The 14,880-nt window shown below is 42.4% G+C and overlaps 1 protein-coding gene across 1 annotated transcript in view; it reads right to left on the reverse strand.

Moving 5' to 3' along the window:
* Positions 1 to 14,880, reverse strand: part of BARD1 (BRCA1 associated RING domain 1) — a 366,475-nt gene that overhangs the window by 176,541 nt on the left and 175,054 nt on the right. The window lies entirely within an intron of this gene.

A 14,880-nucleotide genomic window follows, 5' to 3' on the forward strand; every position in this document is an offset into this window, starting at 1 on the left:
AAACAAATTGTATTGAAATATATCATACATTCACACTGTTTTCTCTTACACGTTTTTAAATATTTTGCAACTTGGAATAAGTATAAAATTAAAAACAAAAATGTCTGATGCTTACCAGCTGCATCTGCTTCACTGACTCATGAAAATGATAGAATGACAATATTCACATATGTCACCTTTTAGATTTTCTTATTGCTTCGGGTTACAAGATATTTTAGATGCTTGCGCACTAGCTTTTAGCACATTTATAAATTTTTAAGAACATTTTATTGCAAAACCTGCAAGAGGCAGCCTTTGTTTATTATTATTAGAAATCAAATACTTGGAGTTCTGTTCTTCAGTTCCCAGAGAGGAAATATCTGACTCAATAGGCAGAAGCAGAGCCCTTTACAAACATATTTTATAATGAACCTGGGGTTGGTGGGTAGCACTTTGTTGCATATTTCAATCTCAAGGCTTTCTACAATTATACTTCAGAAACTGTAATGCAAACATCACTAAAATGTAATCTGAGAAGTGACAGGCTTTATATCTTGTATCTCATACTCCTAATATTAATGTAGATACTGGAGTGTGTTGTGGAAATCATATATCTTTCCAAAAGGTATGGTTTACGGTAGAGCTTGACAAATGCCAGGGGCTAGTGCTCTTAGAATTCTGTTTTGTGCTCTAAACATTTTTGGATTATAGTACATTTATTTATTTTGATACACTATATTCTAGCTTATAAAATATGCATTTGATGCCTCAATATTCTGAAAGGCTCCTCACTGTGCTTCCAACAAATAAATCCCTAAATTAATGATGAAAAAAAAAGTCTCCACTTATCTAAACTTTGGTTTTCTATTAGAGATGGTTTGTTTTTATTTAATATTTGTCTTTGCTTTAGAACTTAATATTCTTGGTGAAACAAAGCGGCAAATAAATTGTGTCTCACAAGAGATGAAGCCTTTATAGTTCTGAATCCAAACTTTTTCTTAGGATAACCCATGTTAAAAAGGGATCTACAACGACAAACAAAAACAGAGGCGTTTGTGTTTGCTGTTGTAGATTTCCAAGTATGGAGAAAAGCCATATCCCTTTCCAGTGTTCAGCCTGGGCTATCAAGCTAAGCACCTCCATATTGGAAGTTCTTGTGACGCATTTAAACTTATGGACTCTGGTTTGTTCATTGGGCTTTTTCTCAATATATGGACATATTTATATCTTTGCACTTTAACATCTCATAAGGGCGCCCCCTATCCTTGTGATCTATTACTATTACTTTTTTCATTATTCAGCTAGAGCATGCAATTTTAAACATCTTACTAATTTGCTTCTTTTCATTTTTGTTCATTCTCTTGGTATGTTTTGTTGAAAATCAGGAAAGTAAGCTCAGGAGAGTGCACGTTTATGGAGCACTACATGGCAGTAGTTTTGCAAGAATGTTATCCCTATACAAGGGCACTAGATGGCAGCTCTATTTCCTGCTATGTGCTCCAGACAGCTAACTAGGCATCTCTTCAACAAAAAATAACATAGGAACTAGGCAAATTTTATAATAGAAGTAAATTGGAAATTGTTTTTTAAATGATATGCTTTGTCTGAGTAACATAACAATATTGGGGTTTTTATATTCCTTTAACACTAGAATTCTATGGATAAAATTTTAAAGGGACAGTCAACACCAAAAATGTTGTTGTTCAAAAAGATAATCCGTTTATTTACCATTGCCCAGTTTTGCATAACCAACACTGTTATATTAATATATTTTACCTCTATGACTACCTTGTATCTAAGCTTCTGAAAACAGCCTCCTTATCTCAGATCTTTTGATTGACTGTAATTTCAGGCTATTTGTGATGACTATATCTCTCCACTGGAGCAAGTACAATGTTATCTATATGGCACACATGAACAAACAGCACATGTTATAAGCTATTCTCAGCCACACTGAGATAAGAGTGGACTGCATAGTCTTAGAAATCAGCCTATAAGCCTACCTAGGTTTAACCTTTAACAAAAAATAACAGAAAAAGCACATTTGATAAAAGTAAATTAGAAAGTTTAAAATGACATGCCCTACCTGAATCATGAAAGTTTATTTTGGACTTTACTGTCCCTTTAAGGATTCTAATCTATAAAATTAAAAAAAGAAAAGGGCTCACTGTTAAAAGAGCAATCAATCAAATGTCTTTCTGGCCACCACCTCCTCCCTCCCTACAACTCTTTCCTCCTTCTACCCCTCACACTAAACTTCACAGAAGAATCAAGTCATTAGATCAGCAACAGCTCGCTAGCTCTCTCAAACCTCTTCTCTCTTACATCCCCTCCTTTTCTTGTCCTGATGAATCCATCTCCCACTATAACTCCACCCTTACATCGGTCCTTGATAACCTGGCCCCACCTACCATAACTCGGAAAACATACACTCATCCTCAGCCCTGGCATACTCCTCTGACAGGGTACCTACGCAGATGTTCCCGTACTGCTGAGCGACACTGGAGGAAATCTCGGAGTTCTGCTGACTTTCTTCACTGTAAGTTCATCTTGAACTCTTACTATTCTGCCCTTAATCTATATAAGTAACATTACTTCTCCACTCTTATCTCTACTCTTTCTTCAAACCCAAAACATCTGTTCTCCACATTCAATACTCTTCTCTGACCACCCCCACCTCAACTTTTCTCTCAGCCCAAAGTTTTGCCAGCTACTTCAACAACAAAATAGACTCCATCAGAAATGAAATCAGCTCTCCACATACTACCGGTCTCCCTTCCCCCTCAATCATCCAAAACCCACATAGCCATAAATTTAGCTCTTTTGCCCCTGTCACAGAGGATGAAGTTTCTGCCCTTATACTATCCTCTCACCTCACTGCCTGTCCCCTCGACCCCATCCCCTCACAACTACTCCCCTCCCTCTCTTCTACCCTTACCCCTATACTCACAAACATCTTCAACCTCTCCCTCAGCACTGGTATAGTTCCCACATCTCTTAAGCATGCATTAGTCACATCTATCCTCAAAAAACCTTCTCTCAATCCAAACTCCCCATCCAACTACCGCCCTATTTCCCTACTACCTCTTGCCACAGAGCTTCTTGAAAAACATAATTTATGTAAGAACTGACCTGATAAATTCATTTCTTTCATATTAGCAAGAGTCCATGAGCTAGTGACGTATGGGATATACATTCCTACCAGGAGGGGCAAAGTTTCCCACACCTCAAAATGCCTATAAATACACCCTCACCACACCCACAATTCAGTTTAACGAATAGCCAAGAAGTGGGGTGATAAGAAAAAAAAAAGGAATTGGAAGAATTGTGCTTTATACAAAAAAATCATAACCACCACAAAAAGGGTGGGCCTCACGGACTCTTGCTAATACGAAAGAAATGAATTTATCAGGTAAGTTCATACATAAATTATGTTTTCTTTCATGTAATTAGCAAGAGTCCATGAGCTAGTGACGTATGGGATAGCAGATACCCAAGATGTGGAACTTCCACGCAAGAGAGGGAGGGATAAAATAAAGACAGAGGAGAATTGCCTGGTATTTCGGGGCTGGACTGACCTTACTTGGCGGGATCAGACTGATATACTTCAGGAAAGTTTTCTTCTGTGAAAAGCACACTGGTCTAAAAGAGGCTGCTTCCAGGTGGTAAATCGCCATAGAACAAGCCACTGAGCTGTTGTTCGTTCCTGGTAGAGCGCTTCTCTCTTTGTATGCAAATTATTATGACCCTGGGGAAGTCTCCCTATGGGTGATGGGGGAAACCAGACGTGGACTCCTTGCCCAGTGTGCTTAGAGGAATGTGGCTGCACCTCACTGACGAGGCCCATAGGAGGCCGAAACGATCGTCTGGGGTTGTCATGTTCCTTGTTCAGAGGAGAATTGCCTGGTATTTCGGGGCTGGACTGACCTTACTTGGCGGGATCAGACTGATATACTTCAGGAAAGTTTTATTCTGTGAAAAGCACACTGGTCTAAAAGAGGCTGATCCGGGTGGTAAATCGCCATAGAACAAGCCACTGAGCTGTTGTTCGTTCCTGGTAGAGCGCTTCTCTCTTTGTATGCATAAAATAAAGACAGCCAATTCCGCTGAAAAATTAATCCACTACCCAAATCAAAAGTTTCAATTTTTATAATGAAAAAAACTGAAATTATAAGCAGAAGAATCAAACTGAAACAGCTGCCTGAAGTACTATTCTACCAAAAACTGCTTCTAAAGAAGAGAAAACATCAAAATGGTAGAATTTAGTAAAAGTATGCAAAGAAGACCAAGTCATTGCTTTGCAAATCTGATCAACAGAAGCTTCATTCTTAAAAAGCCCAGGAAGTAGAAACTTACCTAGTAGAATGAGCCGTAATCCTCTGAGACGGGGATTAACCCGACTCCAAATAAGCATGATGAATCAAAAGCTTTAACCAAGATGCCAAAGAAATGGCAGAAGCCTTCTGACCTTCCTAAACCCAGAAAAGATAACAAATAGACTAGAAGTCTGTCTGAAATCTGAATAGCTTCAACATAATATTTCAAAACTCTTACCACATCCAAAGAATGTAAGAATCTTACCAAAGAATTCTTAGGATTAGGACACAATGAAAAGACAATAATTCCTCCACTAATGTTGTTAGAATTCACAACTTTAGGTGAAAATTGCAATGAGGACAGCCAAAACCACCTTATCCTGATGAAAAATCAGAACAAGGAGATTCACAAGAAAGAACAGATAATTCAAAACTGATCTAGCTGAAGAGATGTCTAAAAAGACAAATATCCAAGATACTTCTGTCACAGCCTAAGAACTGATAGTCCCACCCTGATGATTGACATACGCCACAGTTGTGACATTGTCTGTCTGAAAAAACAATAAACGTCTCTTCTTCAAAAAGAAACCAAACTGAAGAACTCTGAGAATACACGGAGTTCCAAAAATATGAAATGGTAATCTCGCCTCCTGAGATTTCCAAACCCCTTGTGCTGACAGAGATCCTCAAACAGCCTCCCAACCTAAAAGACTCGCATCTGTAGAGATCATGGTTCAGGTTGAAAGAACCGAAGAGACCTATAGAACTAAATGATGGTGATTTTAACCACCGAATCAAAGATAGTTAAACATTAGGATTCAAAGATATAAAAAGTGATATCCTAGAATCCCTGCACAATTATTCAGCATAAGAAAACTGGAAAGGTTTCCTAAATGAGCAAAGGGAATCAAATCCAATGCTGCAGCCATGAAACCTAAAACTTCCATGCATATATAGCAATTTGAAGGAAATAATAGAGACTGAAAATTCCGACAAACGGAACCCAATAAACTTGTCACTTGTCTGTTAGAGACAAAAACATTGACACAATTTATCTGGAAACCTAAAAAAAGGTGACCCTTGTGTGAGGAATCAAAGGAGCTTTTGATAAGAAGATCCTCTAACCATGTCTTGAAGAAACAACAAAGTTGAATCGTATGAGATTCCACAGAATGAAACTACTGAACCAGTACCACAATACCGTCCAAATAAGGAACACTGAGAACCTTAGAAAAGATTCTTAGAGCTGTCGCTAGACCAGAGGGAAAAGCAACAAATTGGTAATAAAAAATAATCTGAATGAAAACAGAAAATGAAGATATGCATCTATTGTATCTAATGTAAACAAATAATGCCATCACTGACCAAAAAGGGAACCCAATATGATGACACACCTTCCTCTCAGTGCTTCCAGGGCTCTGCACGCTTTAGTGGGAAGAAAACAGATCGAAAAACGCCGGGACAATCTCCGGTCCTCGGTATTGGTGCAGGTTTAAAAAGAATAAAGGGGAGATCGAACTCCAGCAGGGTAGATATAAAACAAATTTATTAAAATGTTTTAAAACAAAGCAACGCATTTCTCGGCTACTCAGAGCCGTTTCATCAGGCTATAATCTCCCCTTTATCCTTTTTAAACCTGCACCAATAACGAGGACCGGAGATTGTCCCGGCATTTTTCGATCTGTTTTCTTCCCACTAAAGCGTGCAGAGCCCTGGAAGCACTGAGAGGAAGGTGTGTCACCATATTGGGTTCCTGATTGGCTGTGGCAAGTGTGTTCCCGTCTGGTGATTGGATATTGCCTGTGTTGGTCTTCCGGGCGACGCTGAGGTCCCGGTCTGCTTGCTAAGGCACTATTCAGTGCCGCTCTGCTTGTGAGTATTATTCTCAACTACCCTGTTTTCTGTTTGGTCTGTAGCGATATCACCCTATTGGCGCCTTCTTTTTCCTGCTACAGATATTTTCTTAGCCTACAAGAGACACCATCGCCCAGCAGTTGGTCTCCAAACAACACACCCCTCACTAAAGAAAGGGAACAAACTACCGTATTCTTCCATAAAGAAAAAAAAAGACACTGAGAAAACATGATTGTACTTGTAGAGCATGGCTAATCCCCCTTAAGTGACAAGGCGCTGCTCATTTTATCAACCTCGAAAGGAGGAAAGGCTGAGTAGACCTCGCCGGGAATCAAACTTGCAACCCTCGGTTTGCTACAGTGCAAAGTAGCCACAGTACATTAGTATGCTGAGCCAGCTATCTTAAAGAACTCCAGAAAAAAAAAACCTAAAAAGGGCACAAACACAGAGCAAAAAAAAAAAACAGAAAAACCAAGTCAGGCTAAAAGAGACCCAACCAGTCTCATAGAAACAAGGGAGGCAACACCCAGACCCCAGAAATACAGAAACCACGGGATAAGGCCAGGAGTCTGAAACAGAGAGATGATCTTCCCCTAACACACCGCAACCGCACTCTAGAAAACAACTGAAGACGAAGGTCCCCAAGTCGCAAAAGGGTAGCTCAGAAAACCGAAATATTCCGAACGAAACCTCATGCAGCAAGCTCAGATAGATCTGACGAACAACACCTGAAGAAAAACACTGCACGCTGCAGTCATCTAAAAATGACTCTGAAACTTAAATATTTGCAGAGCAAGTAGAAAGCAGCTGAAGATAGGATCCTTCAGATTGCTAAGTATCCACTAACCAGCGGATAACATCGCAGACTATCTAAGAGCAACCAGTCCTTCCCACATATCTTGAATGTGGAGAAAGGAGAAACCTCAAAGAGGCTTACCGTACCTCGAATGCTTCGAGGACGAAATAGCAGAGCAACAGATCTCAGATCCTGCTCCAACACCGGACCAGCCCAAGCGACAGACATGTCTGATAGACAGGGGGGACAGAAAGACCCCAACCACAAGCCCCCAGGGAATGGAAAGAAAAAGGGGGGACTCACCCACCCCAACAGAGCAAACCAATCCTCTCCTCCACAATAAGGCACTCCCAAGGAGAACCCCCTAGGACCTGAAACAGAAAAAAGTGCAAAAGATCTGTAGGAAGACCTGTCACAACTCTCCTAGACAGTCTCTACGTAGAGAGATCAACTTCCAACAGGTAAGACAGAGCCCACAGAGCAGCAGATGCTGCCCCTTACAGGAATAAGCCACATGATCCAACCTCCTACACACAGGGCAGGACAATGACCCTCTAGAGAGAGGAAACCACAGCTCATAAGGAAGACAAACTATCCCCTCAAAAGGGAAGGGCACGGATAAGAACAGCGTACATGACCATAAGACATGAAGCCATAGAATGATCAAAACACGGACCAAATGAAAAAATTATCCAGATACCACTGTTGACCCAATGGAGAAAAAAAAAAAATGAAGAGGGGCACACTCCGTCCGAAGGACAAGTCAGGCCTTAAAGTTTATAACCAGTACCCGAAGGTGGATGTGAACTCTGGCCTTCCTGCTTGCAAGCCCAATGAGCCAGCTCCTATGTCGCAAAATAGGGTCCCTGAAAAAACTGTGTCGTCCCGAACCAGTCCACAGGATCATAAGTCTACAGACATCCAAGAAGGATCCAAGGCAAGAACCCTGGACCCGGGACTTAGAATCGTCCTAGAACGAACAACACCACCAGGGAAAACCCCGTCTGAAGCAATCAGACCTCACAGGGGATGATAACCGGGGAACCCGGAGAACGGGTACAGGACTCACTCGTAATTCTCAGCCCAAAGGGAAGAGAACACTCTTGGCCGGAGGTCAACACCCCCCCCAACAAGGTGCTAGGCCGCGACAAAATCACGCAATCTCTCTAGAGCCCAAAGGCCCCAAGGGCAACACAAAGGTCACCTGAAAGAAAGTAGAAAAGGCTAGTATCCAAAAACCTTCCAGATTAACGTTCCAGAGGACCAAACCCAAGAAAGAAGAATGCAAAGCATCCCAAACCAAGGCAGAAAAATATCCCCTAAGCAAAAAGCTTGGAAAAAGAGACAACACCTCCTATCGCACCTGATATGGAGACGACTAACTCCTGAAGGAAGACAGAGCCTCACGGCCTTCACTTCCTATTTAAGCAGCCAAAACTGCCAGAAAAACTGGACGAAGTCCAGAAAGTCTCGACCCAAAGGAAGAGAACCTCTAAAAGGAAAAAGTCCTAAAAGGACACTTCCAAAGAGACCATGAAAGGCAAAACCGTAAGAACAGCGGTATGAAGGACCTAAATTCTCCAAGCCTCCAACCCACAACGGAAAGGAACACTCTAGTTCCCGGAAAAGACTGAGCATGTCGCGCGAATCTCAACGGAGTCCCGCCCTCAAGATTAAAAGGCGAATGAGGACTGAACCAATCCACCATGCCCCAAAGCAACCATGGACCATCAAGTCCTCTCAGGATGCTAGTTGAAGCTTGTAAAATAACAAGTAAACAACAAAAATCATATTGTGATCACTAGGCGCCCTCACCGGACCAGCCTGACATAAAAAGGCGCCACGTGTCTGAACTAGGCCTCAAAGACAGAAGGATTTGTACCCAGTCAGGACCAGCCTGAAACCAAGGGCCCAGGCACTGTCAAGGCCACATAGAGTCTCCCCCCGAAATGGAGGGATATAGAACAGCCAGAGAGAACATAAGAATAGTACGTGCACACTTGTAAAAGTAAACAGTGCGACCACAAGTGTGACAGGATGGTAGTGTCGCTTCTGCCATGGACTTGAGAGAAAAAAGCAGGCAACGAAACTCCTCAACGCTGATTGCTTGTGGAGCTGTTAATATCAGTCAGTATGGTTTCGCAGAAAGACTCTCCCTGCATCTCCGGACTCTAACTTTCATCCATGCTCTCACTGAGAGGCTAACAGATCTACTTAAAACTCCAGTCCCATGCCGAAGAGTACTACCCTCCAAAAGAGACTATCGAAAACTTGACACTTCTTTGCCAACCTCCTGGGAGGAAAGGCAAAGAATGACTGAAGGATGAGAGAAGTGGGGGATGTATTTAAGCCTTTGGCTGGGGTGTCTTTGCCTCCTTCTGGTGGCCAGGTTCTGAATTCCCAAAAGTAATGAATGCAGCTGTGGACTCTTTCCATTTATGAAGAGGAAAAAAAAAAATATATATATATATATATATATATATATATAACATAATTTATGCTTACCTGATAAATTCCTTTCTCCTGTAGTGTAGTCAGTCCACGGGTCATCCATTACTTATGGGATTATATCTCCTCCCTAACAGGAAGTGCAAGAGGATCACCCAAGCAGAGCTGCTATATAGCTCCTCCCCTCTACGTCATACCCAGTCATTCGACCGAAACCAAACGAGAAAGGAGAAACTATAGGGTGCAGTGGTGACTGGAATTTAATTTAAAATTTAGACCTGCCGTAAAAACAGGGCGGGCCGTGGACTGACTACACTACAGGAGAAAGGAATTTATCAGGTAAGCATAAATTATGTTTTCTCCTGTTAAGTGTAGTCAGTCCACGGGTCATCCATTACTTATGGGATACCAATACCAAAGCTAAAAGTACACGGATGACGGGAGGGACAGGCAGGACCTTTACACGGAAGGAACCACTGCCTGAAGAACCTTTCTCCCAAAAACAGCCTCCGAAGAAGCAAAAGTGTCAAATTTGTAAAATTTTGAAAAGGTGTGAAGTGAAGACCAAGTTGCAGCCTTGCAAATCTGTTCAACAGAGGCCTCATTTTTAAAAGCCCAAGTGGAAGCCACAGCTCTGGTAGAATGAGCTGTAATTCTTTCAGGAGGCTGCTGTCCAGCAGTCTCATAGGCTAAACGTATTATGCTACGAAACCAGGAGAGAGAGGTAGCCGAAGCCTTTTGACCTCTCCTCTGTCCAGAATAAACGACAAACAGGGAAGAGGTTTGTCTAAAATCTTTAGTTGCCTGTAAATAGAATTTCAGGGCACGGACGACGTCCAGATTGTGCAGAAGTCGTTCCTTCTTTGAGGAAGGATTAGGGCACAATGAAGGAACAACAATCTCTTGATTGATATTCTTGTTAGTGACTACCTTAGGTAAGAACCCAGGTTTAGTACGCAGAACTACCTTGTCTGAATGAAAAATCAGATAAGGAGAATCACAATGTAAGGCTGATAACTCAGAGACTCTTCGAGCCGAGGAAATAGCCATTAGAAACAGAACTTTCCATTGATATCAAGCTGTTATCTTGGAATGAAGGGGTTCAAACGGAACACCCTGTAAAACGTTAAGAACTAAGTTTAAACTCCATGGTGGAGCAACAGATTTAAACACAGGCTTAATCCTGGCCAAAGCCTGACAAAAAGCCTGAACGTCTGGAACTTCTGACAGACGCTTGTGTAAAAGAATGGACAGAGCTGAGATCTGTCCCTTTAACGAACTAGCAGATAAACCCTTTTCTAAGCCTTCTTGTAGAAAAGACAATATCCTAGGAATCCTAACCTTACTCCATGAGTAACTATTGGATTCGCACCAATGTAAGTATTTACGCCATATTTTATGGTAAATTTTCCTGGTAACAGGTTTCCTAGCCTGTATTAAGGTATCGATCACTGACTCCGAGAATCCACGCTTTGATAGAATCAAGCGTTCAATCTCCATGCAGTCAGCCTCAGAGAAATTAGATTTGGATGTTTGAAAGGCTATTAGAATCACCGATGCTCTCTCCTGTTTGATCCTGGCAATCAGTCGAGGAAGTATCGGGAAGGGTGGAAACACATAAGCCATGTTGAAGACCCAAGGTGCTGTCAGAGCATCTATCAGAACCGCTCCCGGGTCCCTGGACCTTGATCCGTAACAAGGAAGCTTTGCGTTCTGGCGAGACGCCATGAGATCCAGATCTGGTTTGCCCCAACGCCGAAGCAGTTGTGCAAATACCTCCGGGTGAAGTTCCCACTCCCCCGGATGAAAAGTCTGGCGACTTAGGTAATCCGCCTCCCAGTTCTCCACGCCTGGGATGTGGATCGCTGACAGGTGGCAAGAGTGAGACTCTGCCCAGCGAACTATCTTTGAGACTTCCATCATCGCTAGGGAACTCCTTGTCCCTCCCTGATGATTGATGTAAGCCACAGTCGTGATGTTGTCCGACTGAAACCTGATGAACCTCAGAGTTGCTAGCTGAGACCAAGCCAGAAGAGCATTGAGAACTGCTCTCAATTCCAGAATGTTTATTGGAAGGAGACTCTCCTCCTGAGTCCATGATCCCTGAGCCTTCAGGGAATTCCAGACAGCGCCCCAACCTAGTAGGCTGGCGTCTGTTGTTACAATCGTCCAGTCCGGCCTGCTGAAGGGCATCCCCCTGGACAGATATGGCCGAGAAAGCCACCATAGAAGAGAATCTCTGGTCTCTTGATCTAGATTCAGCATAGGGGACAAATCTGAGTAATCCCCATTCCACTGACTTAGCATGCACAATTGTAGTGGTCTGAGATGCAGGCGTGCAAAAGGTACTATGTCCATTGCCGCTACCATTAAGCCGATTACCTCCATGCATTGAGCCACTGACGGGTGTTGAATGGAATGAAGGACACGGCAAGCATTTAGAAGTTTTGTTAACCTGTCTTCTGTCAGGTAGATTTTCATTTCTACAGAATCTATAAGAGTCCCCAAGAAGGGAACTCTTGTGAGTGGCAATAGAGAACTCTTTTCTACGTTCACCTTCCACCCATGCGACCTTAGAAATGCCAGAACCAACTCTGTATGAGACTTGGCAGTCTGGAAACTTGACGCTTGTATCAAAATGTCGTCTAGGTACGGAGCTACCGAAATTCCACGCGGTCTTAGTACCACCAGAAGAGAGCCCAGAACCTTTGTAAAGATTCTTGGAGCCGTGGCTAACCCGAAGGGAAGAGCTACAAATTGGTAATGCCTGTTTAGGAAGGCAAACCTTAGGTACCGATAATGATCCTTGTGAATCGGTATGTGAAGGTAGGCGTCCTTTAAATCCACTGTGGTCATGTATTGACCACTTTGGATCATAGGTAAGATTGTCCGAATAGTTTCCATTTTGAACAATGGAACTCTTAGGAATTTGTTTAGGATCTTTAAGTCCAAAATTGGTCTGAAGGTTCCCTCTTTTTTGGGAACCACAAACAGATTTGAGTAAAACCCTTGTCCGTGTTCCGACCGCGGAACTGGATGGATCACTCCCATTAATAAAAGGTCTTGTACACAGCGTAGAAACGCTTCTCTCTTTAACTGGTTTGCTGACAGCCTTGAAAGATGAAATCTCCCTTTTGGAGGAGAAGCTTTGAAGTCCAGAAGATATCCCTGAGATATGATCTCTAACGCCCAGGGATCCTGGACATCTCTTGCCCAAGCCTGGGCGAAGAGAGAAAGTCTGCCCCCCACTAGATCCGTTTCCGGATCGGGGGCCCTCACTTCATGCTGTCTTAGGGGCAGCAGCAGGTTTTCTGGCCTGCTTGCCCTTGTTCCAGGACTGGTTAGGTTTCCAGCCCTGTCTGTAGCGAGCAACAGTTCCTTCCTGCTTTGGAGCTGAGGAAGTTGATGCTGCTCCTGCCTTGAAGTTACGAAAGGCACGAAAATTAGACTGTCTAGCCCTTGGTTTGGCTCTGTCTTGAGGCAGGGCATGACCCTTACCTCCAGTAATGTCAGCGATAATTTCTTTCAAACCGGGCCCGAATAATGTCTGCTCTTTGAAAGGTATGTTAAGCAATTTAGATTTAGAAGTCACATCGGCTGACCAAGATTTAAGCCACAGCGTTCTGCGCGCTTGAATGACGAATCCTGAATTCTTAGCCGTAAGTTTAATTAAGTGTACTACGGCATCGGAAATAAATGAATTAGCTAGCTTAAGGACTCTAAGCTTGTCTGTAATCTCATCCAATGTAACCGAGTTAATGGTCTCTTCCAGAGACTCAAACCAGAATGCAGCCGCAGCCGTGACAGGCGCAATGCATGCAAGGGGTTGTAATATAAAACCTTGTTGAACAAACATTTTCTTAAGGTAACCCTCTAACTTTTTATCCATTGGATCTGAAAATGCACAGCTATCCTCCACCGGGATAGTGGTGCGTTTAGCCAGAGTAGAAACTGCTCCCTCCACCTTAGGGACCGTCTGCCATAAGTCCCGTGTGGTGGCGTCTATTGGAAACATTTTTCTAAATATAGGAGGGGGAGAAAAGGGGACACCAGGTCTATCCCACTCCTTGTTAATAATTTCTGTAAGCCTTTTAGGAATAGGAAAAACGTCAGTACACGTCGGTACCGCAAAATATTTATCCAGCCTACACATTTTCTCTGGAATTGCAACCGTGCTACAATCATTCAGAGCCGCTAATACCTCCCCTAGCAATACACGGAGGTTCTCAAGCTTAAATTTAAAATTTGAAATGTCTGAGTCCAGTTTACTTGGATCAGATCCGTCACCCACAGAATGAAGCTCTCCGTCCTCATGTTCTGCAAATTGTGACGCAGTATCAGACATGGCTCTAATATTATCAGCGCACTCTGTTCTCACCCCAGAGTGGTCACGTTTACCCCTAATTTCTGGCAATTTAGATAATACTTCAGTCATAACATTAGCCATGTCTTGCAAAGTGATTTGTATGGGCCGCCCTGATGTACTTGGCGCCACAATATCACGAACCTCCTGAGCGGGAGATGGAGGTACTGACACGTGAGGAGAGTTAGTCGGCATAACTTCCCCCTCGTTGTCTGGTGAAATTTTCTTTACATGTACACTCTTATTTAAAGTAGCATCAATGCAACTAGTACACAAATTTCTATTGGGCTCCACATTGGCCTTTAAACATATTGCACAAAGAGTTTCCTCTGTGTCAGACATGTTTAACAGACTAGCAATGAAACTAGCAAGCTTGGAAAATAGTTTTGAAATAAATTTACAAGCAATATAAAAAACGTTACTGTGCCTTTAAGAAGCACCAATAAACTGTCACAGTTGAAATTACAATGAACCAATTTTGTTATAGCAACCAAATTTTCACAGTAAATGCAATAAGTTAGCAAAGGATTGCACCCAACAGCAAATGGATGATTAACCCCTTAATACCCAAAAAACGGATAACAGAATATAAACGTTTTAACACAGTCAAAAGCACAGTCTCACAGGTCTGCTGTGAGTGATTACCTCCCTCAAACTAGTTTTGGAGACCCCTGGGCTCTGTAGAGACGTCCTGGATCATGGAGGAAGGAATAGGAAGACTGTGACTGAATTCTTACTGCGCAAGAAAGCGCCAAAATAGGCCCCTCCCACTCATATTATAACAGTGGGGAAGCTCAGTAAACTGAATTTATTCACAAATAAACGACAGCCATGTGGAAAAATAATGCCCAAAAATTTTTATCACCAAGTACCTCAGAAAAAAACGATTAACATGCCAGTAAAACGTTTTAAAATAAAATTATGAAATGATACTAATAAGCCTGCTGCTAGTCACTTTCACTGCAGTGGGGGCTCAAACATAAGTTAAATGTATACAGTATTTTCTTAGTGAAGTTCCATTCCCCAGAAATACCTCAGTGTAACATACATACATATCAGCCTGATACCAGTCGCTACTACTGCATTTAAGGCTGCACTTACATTATATGGGTATTAGCAGTATT

Source organism: Bombina bombina, chromosome 1, assembly GCF_027579735.1.
Source record: "Bombina bombina isolate aBomBom1 chromosome 1, aBomBom1.pri, whole genome shotgun sequence".
Classification (NCBI taxonomy): domain Eukaryota; kingdom Metazoa; phylum Chordata; class Amphibia; order Anura; family Bombinatoridae; genus Bombina; species Bombina bombina.